This window comes from Pristiophorus japonicus, chromosome 1 (assembly GCF_044704955.1).
Source record: "Pristiophorus japonicus isolate sPriJap1 chromosome 1, sPriJap1.hap1, whole genome shotgun sequence".
Lineage (NCBI taxonomy): Eukaryota > Metazoa > Chordata > Chondrichthyes > Pristiophoridae > Pristiophorus > Pristiophorus japonicus.
In genome coordinates, this window is record NC_091977.1 from 288,200,776 (window position 1) to 288,221,439 (window position 20,664).

A 20,664-nucleotide genomic window follows, 5' to 3' on the forward strand; every position below is an offset into this window, starting at 1 on the left:
TCCCCTGACTTCCTGTCTCATGACTTTTAACTGTTTGCTCAGTCCCATTACATATCTTTGAATGCGGTCCCTTAATGGTCAGGTCCACACCCCCTGTAATTACTCCCTTAGGTAGTCTCATGGCCCTACCTGTCATGAGTTTGTATGGGGTTAGACCCATTGTATGGTTCTGCGTTGCTCTTAGCCTCATTAATATTGCAGGTAACAGTTCAAGCCAGGCATGTTCAGTCTATTGGATGGTCTTGGCCAGGGCTGTCTTTATAATGCGGTTCATCCATTCCACTATCCCCGAACTCTGGGGATGGTAAGGGATGTGAAATTTCTGTTTGATGCCTAATGTGGTGGGCAATAACTTTACTACCGGCCCTGTGAAGTGGGTTGATTGATCAGAGTCAATTTCAGTGGGTATTCCCCAGCGGGGAATTACCTCTTCGGCAAGAATTCTTGCTACCGTGGTCGCGGTGCATTTTCGTTTGGCGAATGCTTCAACCCATCGAGTGAACAGATCACTGGACAGTATTTTCTTCCTCGAGGGTTTGGCAGTGGCCCGGTGAAATAAATTTGTATATTCTCCCACGGTCCCCGTGGACGTGGTTGGTGGACCATTCTTATTTTGATGGCCTATCCCGAATTATATTGGGCGCATGTAATACATTGTTGGCAATACTTAGCAATGTCACATCCCATTCCTGGCCACCACCAATCTCGGGAGGGACTTATTATCATGGTGATGTGTCTGGCGTGGTTGATGCCGTGTGCAATTCCATGAGCATTTTCCTTATACAGGAGGGAGCTAATACCTTTCCATCATTTCTCCACACGGAGTCCGAACCAGGTACTCCTCCCTTCTTTTTCCATTCTGCTCTTTCTTTCTTACTAACATCTACATGTAATTTTTCTATCCTCTTCCACGGTCAGGCTGCGTACTAGTTCTGTCTTGACTTCGGCAGATATCACCGCCTCACTAGCAGCCTTATCTGCAGCCTCATTTCCTTTCTTAATATCATCCACCATGCATTGGTGAACTTTTACCTTTAGAAATACCGCCTTGGCGGGTTTACTAGCAGCCTCTAGTAACACCCTAATCCGGTCTTCATGTTTGATGGCCTCACCACCCGAGGTGGCAAACCCTCATCTTGACGAATCTTCTGGAAATTTTTGAGGATGTAACTAGCAGAGTGGACAAAGGAGAACCAGTGGATGTGGTGTATTTGGACTTTCAAAAGGCTTTTGACAAGGTCCCGCACAAGAGATTTGTGTGCAAAATCAAAGCACATGGTATTGGGGGTAATGTACTGACGTGGATAAAGAACTGGTTGGCAGACAGGAAGCAGAGAGTCGGGATAAATGGGTCCTTTTCAGAATGGCAGGCAGTGATTAGTGGAGTGCCGCAGGGCTCAGTGCTGGATGGCAGTGTGAGCTGTGAGGGGATGCTAAGAGGTTGCAGGGAGACTTGGACAGGTTAGGTGAGTGGGCAAATGCATGGCAGATGCAGTATAATGTGGATAAGTGTGAGGTTATCCACTTTGGTGGCAAAAACAGGACAGCAGATTATTATCTGAATGGTGACAGATTAGTAAAAGGGGAGGTGCAACGAAACCTGGGTGTCATGGTGCATCAGTCATTGAAAGTAGGCATGCAGGTACAGCAGGCAGTTAAGAAAGCAAATGGCACATTGGCTTTCATAGCTAGAGATTTGAGTATAGGAGCAGGGAGGTCTTACTGCAGTTGTACAGGGCCTTGGAAAGACCACATCTTGAGTATTGTGTGCAGTTTTGGTCTCCTAATCTGAGGAAGGACATTCTTGCTATTGAGGGAGTGCAGCGAAGGTTCACCAGACTGATTCCCGGGATGGCAGGACTGACATATGAAGAAAGATTGGATCGACTAGGCTTATATTCACTGGAATTTAGAAGAATGAGAGGGGATCGCATAGAAACATATAAAATTCTGACAGGATTGGACAGGTTAGATGCAGGAAGAATGTTCCCGATGTTGGGGTAGTCCAGAACCAGGGATCACAGTCTAAAGATAAGGGGTAAGCCATTTAGGACCGGGATGAGGAGAAATGTTTTCACCCAGAGAATTTTGAACGTATGGAATTCTCTACCACAGAAAGTTGAGTCCAGTTCATTGGATATCTTCAAAAGGGAGTTAGGTGTGGCCTTTACGGCTAAATGGATCAGGTGGTATGGAGAGAAGGCAGGAGTGGGATACTGAAGTTGCATGATCAGCTATGATCATATTGAATGGTGTTGCAGGCTCGAAGGGCCGAATGGCCTGCGCCTGCACCTATTTTCTACGTTTTTATGTTTCTATAGCTCAAACCGCCTATTTCCACCTCCATAGCATTGCCCATCTCCGCCCCTGCCTCAGCTCATCTGCTGCTGAAACCCACATCCATACATTTGTTACCTCTAGGCTTGACTACTCCAAGGCACTCCTGGCTAGCCTCTCATATTCTCCCCTACGTAAACTTGAGTTCATCCAAAACTCAGCAGCCCATGAACAAACCCGCACCAAGTCCCACTCACCCGTCACCCCTGTGCTCGCTGCCCTACATTGGTTCCCGGTTAAACAATGCCTCGATTTCAAAATTCTCATTCTTGTTCACACATACCTCCATGGTCTCTCCCCACTCCCCACCTCCCCCAGCTATTTCTGTAATTATTTCCTTCAGCCTCACAACCCCCCCCAAGATATCTGCACTCCTCAAATTCTGCCCTCTTGAATATCCCTGATTATAATCGCTCAACAATCGGTGGCTGTGCCTTCAGCTGCCTAGGCCCCAAGCTCTGGAACTCCCTCCCTGAACTTCTTCGCCTCTCTCCCTCTCTTTCCTCCTACAAGGCGCTCATTATAACCTACCTCTTTGTCCAAACTTTTGGTCATCTGCTGTAATTTTTTCTTATCTGGATAGATGTCAATTTTTTTTTGTCTTATAACACTCCTGTGCAATGCCTTGAGATGTTTTACTACATTAAAGGCGCTATATATATATACACAAGTTATAGTTGTTGTTGTTCCTGATGTTATTTCAGGTTGTAGAACAATTTGTTCTTTGGAAAGAGAGAGGTCAATGGGTGGAATTTTGCAGGTGCTATCGATGGGGAATTGGGTGGGAGAGAGTTTATTTTTATAACCGGTCGGGACTACGCTGTCAACCCGCCACCACGCGTCTTTACCAAATGTCGAGTCTGCCAGTGCTGAGCAGATCCCACACACAATGGTAGGGAAGCCAATTGAAATTATTAGTGGTTTGCTTACAACCACTTAAGAATGCTTTTCTCCCAGCTTTTTGATTTTGACAGGTTGCCCACCGGTCTTCCACAGTGCTTTGACCTCGTCTGTGAAGCTGAGGCGGGAGGACACTTGCCATTGGTTCAGCTGATGAGATGACAGCTTCAAATGTCAAGTCAAAGCTCCCAGCTGATTCAGATATCTTCCCTTAGCCACTAGCTTCTCGAAACTGCATTTCCACTACAGATACAGAAAGCTGCAATTCTTTACACAAGTCTCCATCCAGCCTGAACTAATTACCTGTCCCACCACTGATCGCTTCTGTCCTCTCTACTTCACCTATCTTGTATTCCATCAGCATCAGTGACCTTGAAACTCTCTCACCTCGGTCCTCAGAATCCCACCACAATCAGCCCCAACACCAGCATCACCAGGCGCACCAACAGCACCAACAAAAACACAAACCTTTCCACAATCATCTAATGCTGCACAGGACACAGGGCATCAGCACCGAAGTACATTGCTGTCCAGGAGGACAATGATAGCCTCACTATGGCCAGATTTACTTCACTTGACGCTGTACACACTGGCTGCCGCATAATGCATCAGGTTGACACCACCCCACACCAACACCATAAAGCATCCCTACAATGCCCAAGCCATCTCTTTGAAACTCATCACCATTGCGGGGAGTACCATTATGTCTTACCCTTCACTGCGACTCACTTCCAAAGGTGCACACAAATCTCTATAATTGCAGCAAGACTTCCTTATTGTTAGAAAGTTGATAGGAAAATGGACAGGTGAATATTAAAATTTGATCAAGTTTAGAATGTGCAATAACTAATATTTTCATTTAAAAGGAGATATGAAGCAAAACAATTCACCAAATAGTATAAGTGCTATCTATAAATAAACATGACAAGAAATATTATAATGGTGTATTACTCTTTGTAAGAACATTATATAAAGAAAAAAATTATATTAGTGTTTGCTAGATGAGACCTAGAGGGGGAAATTGCCCCTTTTTATAAGTCGCTTTAGCGCCTCTATTAGCAAGACAGTTTTTGCCCAGAGGAGGGGGGCACTAGTGCCTCCTGGGAAATTGCCCGTGAGGATGCAGCGGCACAGGCATGGCAGCGCCACGTCCCGTGAAGCTGGCGCAGATGGATGTCAACGGCTGCTTCACAGGTCGCAAAGCTGGTGGATATCCGCTCTTTCGGCGCTGATTAAAGGGAAGGGCGCCAGTGCCTTGGGTCGCCATCTTTTTTTGTCAGCCGACTCTCAGGTAGGCTCTACGATGACAGGTCTAGCATGGTCCGGGCCGCCATCTTGCAGCCCGGCCCTCCGTCTTGGGTGCCGAGCTGCTGGACCGGTCGCACACTGCCCTGGTGGCCCAGTGGTGGCTATCAAAGGCCATGCAGAGTGTGCAGCGGCCCTCCCCTTTAATTGAAGGGGAGGGGTATTGAAGAACATTAGCGCTACACGGAGCATCCATGTAGCGCTTCCCTCAGTGCTCCAGTTGCGCTCCGGGACCCGCCCTTACAGGAAGTGGAGCACCAGAGATAGTGTTCCACTTCCTTTAAGGGTTGGTAAGGACAATTCCGCATCGGGGGCGGGACTTCCGCGCCGGACGCCAAAAGCCTCTGCTCCAGAAAGTTACTGCCCACAATTGGATCGCGGGGAAATTTTGGCCCAGGGCAAACATTCAGTAACAGATTCAGCTTTCCATTCATTATTTTAATGACTGGAGTTATATTGTGCCACCATAGGTTCTCTTTCCTATCTTCTATAAATTGTAAAAGCATCACAACAACAAACATTAGCTTAGGTATAAACTAAAAACAAATTTATTAGCAAAAGATAAATAAATAAACAACAGTAATATAATACATACATATATTTACAGTGGAAATCCATCTATGTGGCTCCTCGAAAGGAAGGCAACAAAAGGTCACATTCAAAATGCTAATCTATTGGATTGTAAAGAATGTTTAACACAGTGTTTGTTTTATTTGTATTTTTTAGCAATGCAAGTGCTGTACTAGTCTGATCTATACCTCTTGGGAGTTTCAAACTGACTGAATCAGACTCAAATTACTACAACCTCTTAAATATCCCAGAAGCAGTTATTGGGACTTGCTGATTTTGAATTACTCTCAGCCACATTGGAAATTAACTGGCTGTCATACACAAAATATATTACGGTATATAAACAATGGCCAACATTTAAAGAAATAATTCATTATTCTCAATGAATGAACACTCCCTTGATATCCATCCGTGGCTAACTAAAGAAATAAAGGATGGTATCCAATTAAAAACAAGGACATACAAAGTGGTCAAAACTAGTGGCAGGACAGAAGATTGGGAAGCTTTTAAAAACCAGTAAAGAATGACTGAAAAATTACGAACAACGATAGACTAAGAAAGTAAACTCTCACGAAATATAAAAACAGATAGCAAGAGTTTCTACAGGCATATAAAAAGGAAAACAGTGGCTAAAGTAAATGTTGGTCCCTTAGAGGACAAGACCGGGGAATTAGTGATGGGAAACATGGAGATGGCAGAAACTCTGAACAAATATTTTGTATCAGTCTTTATGGTAAAGGACACTAAAAATATACCAACAGTGGCTAGTTAAAGGGCTATAGGGGGGGAAAAACATCGTAGGAGACCTTTACGGTAGCACTGCCAATTACAGGAATCAGTTCTTTAGTGTAAGTTCTTAGTCTCATGCGAACTGGAGTTAAGACTGGCCTTGAGGCCTTGTTGCACCACAACCTTTTGAAAGTCTTTTTGTCCATGATGTACTGGCTCGCGCCCGTGTCCAACTCCATTGACACCGGGAGTCCATTTAGTTCAACATTCAGCATTATCGGGGGACAATTCGTGGTGAATGTGTGCACCCCATGTACCTCTGCCTCCTCTGTCTGAGGCTCTGGTTCATAGTGATCCTCCGTGGATCTGTCTTCCTTTGCAACGTGGTGGTTTGCAAGTTTAACAGGCTTTGCAGCTCGCCTGCACGCTCGTTGGAGGTGTTCCATTGTTCCACAGCCCTTGCAAACTTTTCCTTTGAATTGGCATGAATGGAAATGATGATCACCCCTGCAACACCAGCAAGGTGTTAATGACCTTGCATTCATCACCCTTGATGGTGGACTCAGACATCTGCGGACGTGTAGCTGCAGGCATGTGCGACCTGCCCTGTACGTTACGATTTGAAAACATCATCACTTTGTTCAGAGTACTTGTAGCAGCACTTGTGTGCTGAGAGATTTGCTTCGTATTGTCACTGGTGGCAATGAACGCCTGGGCTATCGCTATGGCCTTATTCAAGGTTGGGGTCTCGACATTCAAAAGCTTGCGAAGTACGGTTTCGTAGCCAATGCCAAGTATGAAAAAGTCTCTGAGTATGTGCGGCAAATGTCCTTCAAATTTGTAATGTCGTGCAAGGCATCTCAGCTCGGTGACATAACTCGCCACTTACTGGCCTTAAGACCTTTTGTAGGTGTAGAACTGGCACCTCACCATCAGAACACTTTCTTTCGGGTTCAAATGCTCTCGGACCAGTGTGCACAAATCATCATACGATTCCTCCGTGGGTTTTGCTGGAGTGAGCAGATTCTTCATGAGGCCATATGTTGGTGCCCCACAGACAGTGAGGAGGATCGCTCTATGTTTGGCAGCGTTCTCTTCCCCATCTAGCTCGTTGGCCACGAAGTATTGGTCGAGTCGCTCCACGAATGTTTCCCAATCATCTCCCTCCGAAAATTTCTCCAGGATGCCCATTGTTTTCTGCATCTTTGGGTTCGCTATCTGTATCTCGTCGTCAATGGTTGTATATGGAAAAAGAGTCAGACTGAACGATGTGAGCTCAAAGTAAAGTGTGACCTTCGTCTTTTATTGCAGGTCTCCAGAGTGCCTCTCCAACCTGTGAAGCCTTCTTAAATACCTGTGCTCCCAAGGGATTATGGGATCCCTTAGGTCTCCGGGGAATGAGCCCTCTGGTGGCTGTACAGAGTAAATACAAGTCAACATATGTAACAATAGGAACCTGAGAAATAGGAGCAGGAGTAGGCCATTTGGCCCATCGAGCCTGCTCCGCAATTCAATAAGGTCATGGCTAATCTGATCATGGACTCAGCTCAACTTCCCTGCCTGCTCCCCATAACCCTTTACCCACTTATCGCTCAAAAATCTGTCTATCTCCACCTTAAATACATTCAATGACCCAGCCTTCACGGATCTCTGGGGCAGAGAATTCCATAGATTTACAAACCTCAGAAGAAATTCCTCCTCATCTCAGTTTTAAATGGGCAGCCCCTTATTCTGAGATGATGTCCCCTAGTTTTAGTTTACCCTATGAGTAGAAATATCCTTTCTGCATCCACCTTGTCAAGCCCCCTCATTATCTTATATGTTTCAATAAGGTCACCTCTCATTCTTCGGAACTCCAATGTGTATAGGCCCAAGCTACTCAATTTATCTTCATAAGTCAACCCCCTCATCTCCAGAATCAACCTAGTGAACCTTCTCTGTATAGCCTCCAATGCAAGTCTATCCTTCCTTAAATATGGAGAAATAGAAACATAGAAACAAACATAGAAAATAGGTGCAGGAGTAGGCCATTCAGCTCTTCGAGCCTGCACCGTCATTCAACGAGTTCATGGCTGAACATGCAACTTCAGTACCCCATTCATGCTTTCTCGCCATACCCCTTGATTCCCCCACTAATAAGGACTATATCTAACTCCTTTTTGAATATATTTAGTGAATTGGCCTCAACTACTTTCTGTGGTAGAGAATTCCACAGATTCACCACTCTCTGGGTGAAGAATTTTCTCCTCATCTCGGTCCTAAATGGCTTACCCCTTACCCCTTAGACTAAAACTGTACACAGTGCACTAGGTGTGGCCTTACCAATACCCTATACAGTTGTAGCAAAACTTCTCTGCTTTTATCGTCTATCCCCCTTGCAATAAAGCCCAACATTCTATTTGCCTTCCTGATTATATGCTGTACCTGCATACTAACTTTATGTGTTTCATGCACAAGGACCCCCAGTTCTATCTACTGCAACACATTGCAATTTTTCTCCATTTAAATTGTAATTTGCTTTTCTATTTTTTCTGCCAAAGTGGATAATCTCACATTTTCCCACATTATACTCTATCTGCCAAATTTTTGCCCACTCACTTAGCCTGCCTATATCCCTTTGCAGATTTGTTGTGTCCTCCTCACAATTTGCTTTCCCACCCATCTTTTTATCATCAGCAAACCTGGCTACATTTCTCTCGCTCCTTTCATTAATATAGATTGAAAATAGTTGAGGACCCAACACCGATCCCTGCGGCACCCCACTAGTCACTGTTTGCCAACCGGAAAATGACCCATTTATCCCGATTCTCTGTTTTTTGTTAGTAAGCCAATCTTCTATCCAAGCTAATATATTACCCCCAACCCCATGAACTTTTATTTTGTCAGTAACCTTTTATGTGGCACCTTATCAAATACCTTCTGGAAAACTAAATACACCACCTCCACAGGTTCACCCTGATCCTCAAAGAACTCCAGCAAATTTGTCAAACATGATTTCCCTTTCATAGAAACATAGAAAATAGGTGCAGGAGTAGGCCATTTGGCCCTTCGAGCCTGCACCGCCATTCAATAAGATCATGGCTGATCATTCCCTCAGTACCCCTTTCCTGCTTTCTCTCCATACCCCTTTAGCCTTAAGGGCCATATCTAACTCCCTCTTGAATATATCCAATGAATTGGCATCAACAACTCTCTGCGCTCGGGAATTCCACAGGTCAACAACTCTGAGTGAAGAAGTTTCTCCCCATCTCAGTCCTAAATGGCCTACCCCCTATCCCAAGACTGTGTCCCCTGGTTCTGGACTTCCCCAACAACGGGAACATTCTTCCCGCATCTAACTTTTCCAGTCCCTGAGACAAGTTAGCCATTCGGCACATTGCATTTGCTAGAACAATCCAAAACGAATCCCATGCTTGGGTTCTCTCCATAGCTGTACCAGAATGTTACCAGGGCACCAACAGTTAAATTATGCAGAGAGATCACATAAACGAGACTTGTTTTCCCTGGAATATAGAAGGTGACTTGATTGAGATTTTTAGGATTTGAGGGGAATTGTTACGGTAGATAAAAAACCTTTTCTGCTGGTGGGGAAGCCTAGGACAAGTGAACATAACCTTAAAATCAGAGTCAGGCCAGCCAGAAGAGGTTAGGAAATACTCCGTCACACAAAGGGTGCCAGAAGTGTGGAACTCTCTCACACAAAAAGCAGTAGATGTTAGCTCAAATAATAATTATAAATCTGAGATCACTAGATTTTTGCGAGACAAAGGTATTAAGGGATATGGAGCCAAGGTGGATGGATGTAGCCGGAAAATATCAGGCCGGGGGAGGTGTCTTCACCTCGGAAACAGAAGGCTCTCAGTGGTCCCATTTATAAGGGGCTGCATTTAATTAAAAAATAAAATTTGGTTTCTCTTCAGGAACTCAGAACACGATCACAGTCTTGAACCCCCAGATGTGCCCCACATTCAAAGGTATTGGCAAGTTATGTCTCACTAGGTGTATCTCTGGTTACCCAATGCCAGGTCCCTTAATATAGGGAGTCCATGCCCCCAGCCGTGACCCTGTTTAATCATAAAACCATGCTTACTTTGCTTGATTGAATTATGCTTTTCCAAATATCCCGCTACTGCTTTCTTAATAATGGACTCCAGCATTTTCCCAATGACAGATGTTAGGCCAACTGGTCTATAGTTTTCTGCTTTTTGTCTGCCTCCTTTTTTTAAAAATAGGGGTGTTACATTTGCGATTTTCCAATCCACTGGGAATGCCGCAGAATTCAGGGAATTTTGATAAATTACAACCAATGCATCCACTCACTATCTGTGCAGCCACCTCTTTGAAGACCCTAGGATGTAAGCCATCAGGTCAAGGGAACTTATCCATCTTTAGTCCCATTATTTTACTGAGTCCTATTTCATTAATGATAGTGATTGCATTAAGTTCCTCCCTCCATGTAGCCCCTTGATTATTCACTATTGGGATGATTTTAGTGTCTTCTACCATGAAGACCAATACAAAATATTTGTACAATGTCTCTGCCATTTTCCTGTCCACCATTATTAATTCCCCAGTCTCATCCTCTCGCAGACCAACATTTATTTAGGCACTCTTTTTATGTACCTGTAGAAACTCTTACTATCTGTTTTTATATTTCGTGCTAGTTTACTTTCATAATCTATCTTCCCTCTCTATCATTATTTTAGTAGTTCTTTGCTGGCTTTTAAAAGTTTCCAAATCCTCTGGCCTCCCACTAATCTTGGCCACATTGTATGCCCTTGTTTTCAATGTGATACCATTCCTTATTCCCTTAGTTATCCACGGATGGTTCTCCCTTCTCTTACAGTCTTTCCTTCTCATTGGGATATATTTTTGTTGTGAGTTATGAAATATCTCCTTAAATGTCTGCCACTGCTCATTAATTATCCCATACTTTAATCTATTTATCCAGTCCACGTTAGCCAACTCTTTGTAGTCTCCTTTATTTAAGCTTAGGACACTGGTTTGAGAACCAACTTTCTCACCCTCCAACTGAATTTGAAATTCAACCATGTTATGGTCACTCATTCCTAGAGGATCCTTTGCTACGAGATAATTTATTAATCCTGTCTCATTACACAGTACAAGATCTAAGATAGACTGCTCCCTGTTTGGTTCCGCAACGTACTGTTCAAGGAAACTATCCCAGAAATACTCCATGAATTCGTCCTCAAGGCTATCCTGTCCAATTTGCTTGCTCCAATCAATATGAAGGTTAAAATCACACCTGATTATTGCTATGGCTGATTCTTGCTCCTAATTCTTAAGTTCTTATGATCTTAGCGAGTAGGAATAAATGAATCATTTTTGTGGGCTGCCACCAAGATCAGTGAGCCTCAGCTATTTACAATCAATATCAGTGACTTAAATAAGAGGATTGAGTCTAAAGAAGTCAAGGGATATGAGGATGGAAGTGAAAGTGGTGTTGAGGTAGAAGTTCAGCCACGGTCTTATTGAATGGCGGTGCAGGCTTATTTTTTATGTAATTATTGCTGAAGTAAAAGTACAGACCGTATTTAATTGAACACAGCATGACTCCTCCCTCAAGCTGTGCAGCCACTCAAAAAACCTACAACATTTAAGAACATAAGAACATAAGAAATAGGAACAGGAGTAGGCCATAAGGCCCCTCGAGCCTGCTCCACCATTCAATAAGATCATGGCTGATCTGATCATGGAATCAGGTCCATTTCCCTGCCTGCTCCCCATAACCCCTTATTGTTTAAGAAACTGTCTATTTCTGTCTTAAATTTATTCAATGTCCCGGCTTCCACAGCTCTCTGAGGCAGCGAATTCCACAGATTTACAATCCTCTGAGAGAAGAAATTTCTCCTCATTTCAGTTTTAAATGGGCGGCCCCTTATTCTAAGATTATGCTCACTAGTTCTAGTCTCCCCCATCAGTGGAAACATCCTCTCTGCATCCAACTTGTCAAGTCCCCTCATAATCTTAGATGCTTCGATAAGATCACCTCTCATTCTTCTGAATTCCAATGAGTAGAGGCCCAACCTACTCAACCTTTACTCATAAGTCAACCCCCTCATCTCCAGACTCAACCTTGTGAACCTTCTCTAAACTGCCTCCAAAGCAAGTATATCCTTTCGTAAATATGGAAACCAAAACTGCACGTAGTATTCCAGGTGTGGCCTCACCAATACCCTGTTTCGCTATAGCAAGATTTCCCTGCCTTTATACTCCATCTCCTTTGCAATAAAAGCCAAGATTCCATTGGCCTTCCTGATCACTTGTTGTACCTGCATACTATCCTTTTGTGTTTCATGCACAGTACGCTCAGGTCCCGCTGTACTGCAGTACTTTGCATTTTTCTCCATTTAACTAATAACTTGCTCTTTGATTTTTTTCTGCCAAAGTCCATGACCTCACACTTTCCAACATTATACTCAGCTGCCAAATTTTTGCCCACTCACTTAGCCTGTTTATGGCATTTTGCAGATTTTTTGTGTCCTCCCCACACATTGCTTTTCCTCCCATCTTTGAATCATCAGCAAACTTGGCTACGTTACACTCAGTCCCTTTTTCCAAGTTGTTAATATAGATTGTAAATAGTTGAGGTCCCAGCACTGATCCCTGTGGCACTCCACTAGTTACTAGTTGCAAATGAAGCTTGGGACAAGATTCTAACTGTAGCTAGTTTTTTCAAATCTCCTGTCACAAGTAACTGAATTAAAGAAACCTCTATAAAGCTAATACGAGAAAGAACTGCTTTTTTTTGTTACAGTGCACTTGTGTGTGTGTGTGTGTGTGTGTGGGTGTGTGTGTGCCCGCGAGCATATGTGAGACATTCTTTTGATTGTCATTGTGTTTGAAGGAATACTCTAACAGAGCCCCACAATAAGGAGATCGATGAATTGCCATTTCCCTCAGTGAGAAGTGGAGTAAGATTAGCCTGCATTTCAAATTTTACTTTTGAATCTGTGATTATACTCATTGAAATCAAGGTACTGCAGCCTTAGTCCTCAACTCTTCTAAATTACGGCATGACATGTTTGAATGTTACAGTGTTCTAAACTTAAGTAGAGACAGAGCACTCACAAATATTGGTTCTGCCAGACAGAAAGGAGTGAGCCTTCCCTTGACTGTTCCTTCAAATGAAACAAAATTATTGGATGAGTCTGACATTCATTAGCCTAGACTTGTGATTAACTTGACGGCCACACCGTAGACTATATAACATTGAGTACAGTCTTGTGTTCAGCTTAGTTAAGTGATGCTACATTGCTGCAAATCTATTTTAAGCTTTTCAGTATTGACCTGTACTTCCTTTGAAGACCTTTTAAATTGAATGTTACAATATAATGAAAACTGATATAAACAGTAGGGATAGCAAGCTGGCTAATTAATACCTTTTCTCCGCAGAGTATCAGAGAAATCTTTCTTCTGTTTGAGCGAGCAATCAAACACGCAGCCTAAGGCAAGTTGAAGAGGTGACTTTTATAAATTAATCTTCATGACAGCTCAATATTATATTTGTATCAAACAATATCTAAACTCTTACAAAATTATATCCGTGCACCATTATCATAGGCAGTCCCTCAGAATCGAGGAAGACTTGCTTCCACTCTAAAAATGAATTCCTGGGTGACTGAACAGTCCAATACGAGAACCACAGTCCCTGTCACAGGTGGGACAGATAGTCGTTGAGGGAAAGGGTGGGTGGGACTGATTTGCCGTACTCTCTTTCCGCTGCCTGCGCTTGGTTTCTGCATGCTTTCGGCGATGAGACTCGAGGTGCTCAGCGCCCTCCCGGATGCACTTCCTTCACTTAGGGCGGTCTTTGGCCAGGGACTCCCAGGTGTCGGTGGAGATGTTGCACTTTATCAAGGATGCTTTGAGGGTCTCAAGTGTGGTCAGTACTTCAATGCTGGGGATGTTGGCCTGGTTGAGGATGCTTACGATGGTGCGTCTGTCCTTCCAAGGGATTTGCAGGATCTTGCGGAAACATTGTTGATGGTAACATGCACAATTCCGCTGGCTGGAGCTCCTGTACACAATCTGTAGAGGCTATATAACTTTCACATTGTCCAGATATTACATTCTGGTCAGGTGTATGGAAATGAAGAGAAGGCGTGTTGCTGCATTTGGTAATTATAGGACCTCATGTGACACTATAGAAACAATGGGGGCATTAAGTAAGAGTGCATCAACAGTGTCAATACTGTTACAGTAGATTTATTTATTGGTAGGTCTATGCAGTACCAGTCAATAGTGGGGGGTGCGGGGGTGCTGGTATTGGAGAGAAAGAACCCAGTAAAAGCAGAAAAAAAGGCTTGCATTGTTATAATGCATTTTGATGACTTCAGGACATACTAAAGCACTTTACAACCAAAGAAGAACATTTGAAGTGTAGCCATTTGAAGAGTACAAAATAGGGTAGCCATTTTGCCCACAACAAGGATTCACACACAGCAATGACCAGATAATTTGTTTTTAGGTGTTGGATGAGTGATAAATATTGGTCAGGACACCGGGGAGAACTCTCAGGCTGTGAAATTCAACACCGTAGCACCTGGTTTTTCGGCGCTACAGGTGCTGTTTTGAGTCCAAATTAACAATCACGCCACGTGTGCACACATCCTGCACCAGACTCCATTTTGGTGAGGTCGTTAGCGTGGGCGCTGGGAACGTGGGTCGGAAGAATTTAGAATAGGCAGATCGTGACTTCAGTCAGCCTGTTACGCTGATTTAACGCCAGCGCTAACATTTTTGACCTCAACGCACAGCTGAACACATGTCCAACAGCTGGGAGAATCCCGCCACCCCCAACCCACCCCATCACCGCCACCCCTCACCCCCCAGCCCCACTCCACCACCCCCACACCATCCCATCACCTCATCTCACCACCCCCACCAGCACTGTGCACTGTTGCATAAGGGAGGTCACTGAGGCTCTGTATGCAAAGAGAGATGTATCGCAATCGGAAGGGATTCCGCTCCCTCAATGTTCAGCCGGTGTGCGACCATACATAGTGCATCATGCAGGTCAATGCTCTCTATCCTGGCAGCAGACATGACACCATCATTCTGCGGCAGTCCATTGTGCCATCAGCATTAGAGCCACCACGACAAACCAGAGGGTGGTTACTGGGCTACAAGGGCTCTCCTCTGACCACCTGGCTCATTACGCTGGTGCGCAACTCAAACACACATGGGCAATATGCATAAAACGGAAGCCATGCTGCCACATGGAATGTGATCAAGCAGACCATTGGCATTCTTAAACAACACTTCTGCTATGTGGACCACTCTGGAGGAGCCCTGCAGTACTTGCCAGGGCATGTCTCAAGATTCGTCGTGGTTGTAATGTATCGTACATGGCTACTGTTGGTACTATCTTAAAGTGTGCCACCAGAGGGCACAACAGTGGGAGACTGGGATGGAGAGGTTGTCTGATGAGGAGCGATTGCGTAGACTATGCCTATATTTATAATTGCAGTAAGACATCTTTACTCTTATATACAAATTCTCTTATAATAAAGGGCAACATACCATTCGCTTTCCTAACTGCTTGCTTTACCTGCATGTTAACTTTCAGTGATTTATGTACAAAGACACTCAGGTCTCACTGAACACCAACATTTCCCAATCTCCAACCATATAAAATATACTCTACTTTTCTATTTTTCCTAACAAAATGGATAACTTCACATTTCTAACAATATATTCCATTTGCCATGTTCTTGCCCACTCACTTAAACTGTGTGGGAACCTGTTCAATCTCCTCCACAGCAGGCCAGATCCAAAGTCGTCCCATCCTCCGTCATCGAATTAAAGTACACAGACAACGATTGCGTCTGTGCACACTTGGAGACCGAACTTCAAGCCATTGTCAACACGTTCACCGAGACGTACGAGAGCATGGACCTTACACTAAACATCCGTAAGACAAAGGTTCTCTACCAACCGGCCCCGCCACACAGCAATGCACCCCGGCTATCAAAATCCATGATGAGGCCTTGGACAATGTGTCAACAAGGGCAGACATCGACAAAGAGGTCCAACACCACCTTCAGTGTGCCAGTGCAGCCTTCGTTCACCTGCGGAAGAGGGTGTTTGAAGACCAAGACCTCAAACCGGCACCAAGCTCATAGTCTACAGAGCTGTAGTGATACCTGCCCTCCTATATGCTTCAAAGACATAGGGCTAGAACCTCCACTTTTTTTGCATGCTTAACGCCCATTTTATTGCTGAAATGACGTATAAAGCCCATATATCGCCCATTTTGGCACAAAATGGAAACTGACGGGCTCTTTTAGGAGACTTATCGTCGAGCGTTATTTTCCCAATGTGCTTAATGCCGAGAAAAAAATATTACAGCCTGCCCACTTTTTTTGGGCGGAATCCGCAGAATGCGCAAAATCAACGCCCATAATAGGGCCCAGCGTTAAATTCTGTGCGGAATTAACACCGAGATTCAATACGAACGCCCGCCCATTATGATTTGTCATAAAGAGCATATTTACCCAAACTAGCAGCCATAGAGATTGCCCATCGTCAATTTCACCACCTCGCACACACATCGCCCACAATATCACTCGCTCAAATAACCGCCCACAAAAAGTGGAACTAACCAGAACGAATACCAGCGGTATGGCTGCCATTTGTTAAATCCCACTCTTATGTGAGGAGCTGATATCTGAAAGATTTGCCTGAAAGAGCGCTGATGTGAGTGACAAGGCTGACACACTGCTGTGTGTGTGCAGCTCAGACATCAATGGTGCCCATCATCTTGGTGCCAGTTAAAGTTTACGTTGATTGATGGCAAGTTGTATTTACCCCTTTCATGCTCAGGAATCACCAGTGTGTAACTGTCCAGCTATCTGAGACAATGTGCAACAAGGTTATGCTCAATAATAAAAGTTTAATACCAACATAGGCCTGAAATCATAAGTATCACAGCTAATAATACCCAAACCCCGTCCACACCCCACTTTTTCTACCATTGACATAAATCACAGGTTCAACATGTCCAGCAACACAGAATACAAAGACAAAGCAGGAGCGTGGTCCCCAGCCCCCATACATTGCAACAAATTGCATACACCCAGATGGAGATATAACACAGCCATCACCTGCAGACATCCACCTCACTTTCCTTCCCCCCTCTCTTTCTTCTCCCCATCTCAACCCCTTCCCCTCCTCGCTCCATGGCACCTGGCCGAGGAGCTCCTCAGGCGGTGCCTCAATGGAGGGGAAAATTCAGTGGTTGCACAGGAACGGGAGCGGGGGATGCCAAGGGGGCAACATTCTCTGATGCAGAAGTAGGATCTTGGTCCTTGTTCTCATCCGTCGTTCGCAGTTGTGGTGCGGAACCTTGGGGTGGAGTGCTACATTCGGGGACCACTGGGAGGCCTGTGGCAGCAATGTTCCTTGCTGTCGCATCCAGAGACTCCGCCATGTGCAGAATGTACTTGGTCATGGTTGCCAGCTGTCGGGATATGCCCCCCAATGCTTCAATGAGTTGGTCACCAATGTCTACAGTCCTCCTGGACAACTGTACCATCTCTCCCCTGTCATGTCGCGCACATGGAATAGACCTGCCTCATCCATGAGGCCTCCTCGGGGTCGGCGCCATCCTGGAGACAAGTGCCCTATGGCGAGGTGCTTGGGGTCGGTACCTCCAGAGTGGAGGCGGGAATGACCGGAGGACCACTAGATGGCCTTGGGGTGGAATGGCTTCTGGATCCTGGCGATACAGATTCGTCGAGGTCCGCACTCTCATCCGTCGAGAACAGACCCAGCGGATTGACGGGCGAGAATCGGAGCTCCTCAGCACCAGATGTAGTAAGATCGTCCGGCGACTCCTGCTCCATGCCCCCAACTTCTGGTCTCTGTGGTCTTGCCTGGGGCCGCGCTGCTGGCTGAGCTGCAAAACACAAATGAGGTTATTAGAGGAGAAGAGGGTGCTACGGTCACAAGGTGAGTCCAGCGCTGCACACAGCATATGCACGACAAAAGCACCACCGCTGTCAAAATCATCGCAGACATCACATTTCCTGACCATCAGCACATTGTGCATTGCAATTATTTTTATTTGGCCAGCATTATTTCTGTGACACTTTTAGAAATAATCTATCATATATGATTGTTTGGATATGAGTGGGTATGACATCTATCGACTTTACATGACGCAATGGTGTAAGCTTTACTCACGTGGCATCACTTCAGGGTCTGCAGATGCATCCATGGCTGTCCGGGGTTGCTTCCCCACGAGTGCAGGCACTCGCTCCTCCATCTCTGTGATGTCACTGTGGACTGGTGGCCCACACCCGTTTGCCTCTGCATGGACCTCATCGTCAATAGCTTCTTCTGTAAAAGGTGACAGGACGACATGGTATGAGATCATTGCGTAATATCATTGCTAGGTACTGTCACAGAGACGGATACAACACATAACCGACAGACATAATCATGATTATTATGATTATTATCATTTGTTACCTAAAGACATACACCGTTACCGCAGGCTTTGAGTAAAACATTCCCGGTAAAAGTGCAAGACCTCACACCTGCTGATAGTCACTTATGACTGTTGCAAATCAAATTATATAAATACATAAGTACAAGTAAATCAATATAATACTTATTCTTGCGGTTCCATCGTTTGCGGCATTGGTTGCCCTCACGCAACTCGTTGGTCGCCGACGAGACCACCTCTGCTATCTCGGTCCATATCCTCTGGTAGGCCTTTTGGGTGGGCTTCCCAAGGCATCACTGTGTCAAATCACCCCAGCATAACTCGAGCTCCTGCAGGAGGGAGGCATTTTTTTCGTTCGAGAACCTCCTGGCTCTTTTGCGCCCTCCAATGTGCTCCTCTCACATCTCACTGCTCTCTCCAACGTCAGTCTCCACAGCGTGCTGTAATGCCTCCTCCTCTCTCTCCATTATAGCACAAATTCGGTCAAATTTGGGGTTGGTAACAGCTACTTTTTGTTTGCCTACTTGCTGTGTAGCTCTAAAGCCTCCCTCCTTCCTCTCAAAGCAGCGACACCACACCCAGCCACGCCATCAGTCCCTCTGAGCTCCCTCTCTCTCGGTCTCCTCTTCTGCACGTCATGGTGACCCTTGACCTCCAGAAACATGGGAATCAAGCGTTACCATGCCGTTGTTAAGGACGGTCACACTTTACGGCAGAAGTTCAAAAAAATTTAACGTCATCGTCCATAGGTATCGCTCGCGGTAACACACATTTTTAAAAATGTAAACTGGGTGTTTTGAGAATGGGTGAGAAGCCGGCGCTCTGAAAACGCTTTTTTAATGCCCATGCCAGAAATAATGCCCATTTTTGGACAATAAGTACAAAAGTGGAGGTTCTAGCTCATGGATTATGTACAGCAGGCACTTCAAAACACTGGAGAAGTACCGCAAACGTTGCCTCTGTAAGAGCCTGCAAATCCATTGGGAGGACAGACGCACCAATGTCAGTGTTCTCGCCCAGGCCAATCTCCCCAGCATCGAAGCATTGACCACACTCGATCAGCTTCGATGGACAGGCCACATCGTCCGCATGCCTAACATGAGACTCCCAAAATAAGCGCTCTACTTGGAGCTCCAAAACGACAAGCAAGCCCCAGGTGGGCAGAGAAAATGCTTCAAGGACACCATCAAAGATTCCTTGAAAAAGTGCAACATCCCCACCAACACCTGGGAATCCCTGGTCCAGGATTGCCCAAAGTGGAGGAAAAGCATCCGGGAAGGCACTGAACACCGAGTCTCTTTGAAAGCTGTGACAGAGACTGTAGGTTCCGCATTGGGCTCTTCAGTCACCTGAGCACTCATCTTTAGTGTGGAAGCAAGTCATCCTCGACTCCGAGGGACTGCCTAGGAAGAAGAAGATATGCCTATTGTTTAGAAGAATGAGAGGTGATCTCATTGAAACATTTAAAATTCTTACAGGGCTTGATGCAGGGAAAATGCTTCCCTTGGCTGGGGAGTCTAGAACCAGGGATAACAGTCTCAGAATAAGGGGTCAGCCAGTTAGGACTGAGATGAGGAGAAATTTCTTTGCTCAGATGGTGGTGAATCTTTGGAATTCTTTAACCCAGAGGGCTGTGGAGGCTCAGTCTTTGAGTATATTCAAGACAGAGATCGATAGATTTTCGATATTAACGTAATCAGTGCAGGAAAGTGGAGTTGAGGTAGAAGAGTTGGGGGTAGTGTGCTGACATGGATTGAGAACTGGTTGTCAGACAGGAAGCAAAGAGTAGGAGTAAATGGGTACTTTTCAGAATGGCAGGCAGTGACTAGTGGGGTACCGCAAGGTTCTGTGCTGGGGCCCCAGCTGTTTACATTGTACATTAATGATTTAGACGAGGGGATTAAATGTAGTATCTCCAAATTTGCGGATGACACTAAGTTGGGTGGCAGTGTGAGCTGCGAGGAGGATGCTGTGAGGCTGCAGAGTGACTTGGATAGGTTAGGTGAGTGGGCAAATGCATGGCAGATGAAGTATAATGTGGATAAATGTGAGGTTATCAACTTTGGTGGTAAAAACAGAGAGACAGACTATTATCTGAATGGTGACAGATTAGGAAAAGGGAAGGTGCAACGAGACCTGGGTGTCATGGTACATCAGTCATTGAAGGTTGGCATGCAGGTACAGCAGGCGGTTAAGAAAGCAAATGGCATGTTGGCCTTCATAGCGAGGGGATTTGAGTACAGGGGCAGGGAGGTGTTGCTACAGTTGTACAGGGCCTTGGTGAGGCCACACCTGGAGTATTGTGTACAGTTTTGGTCTCCTAACTTGAGGAAGGACATTCTTGCTAT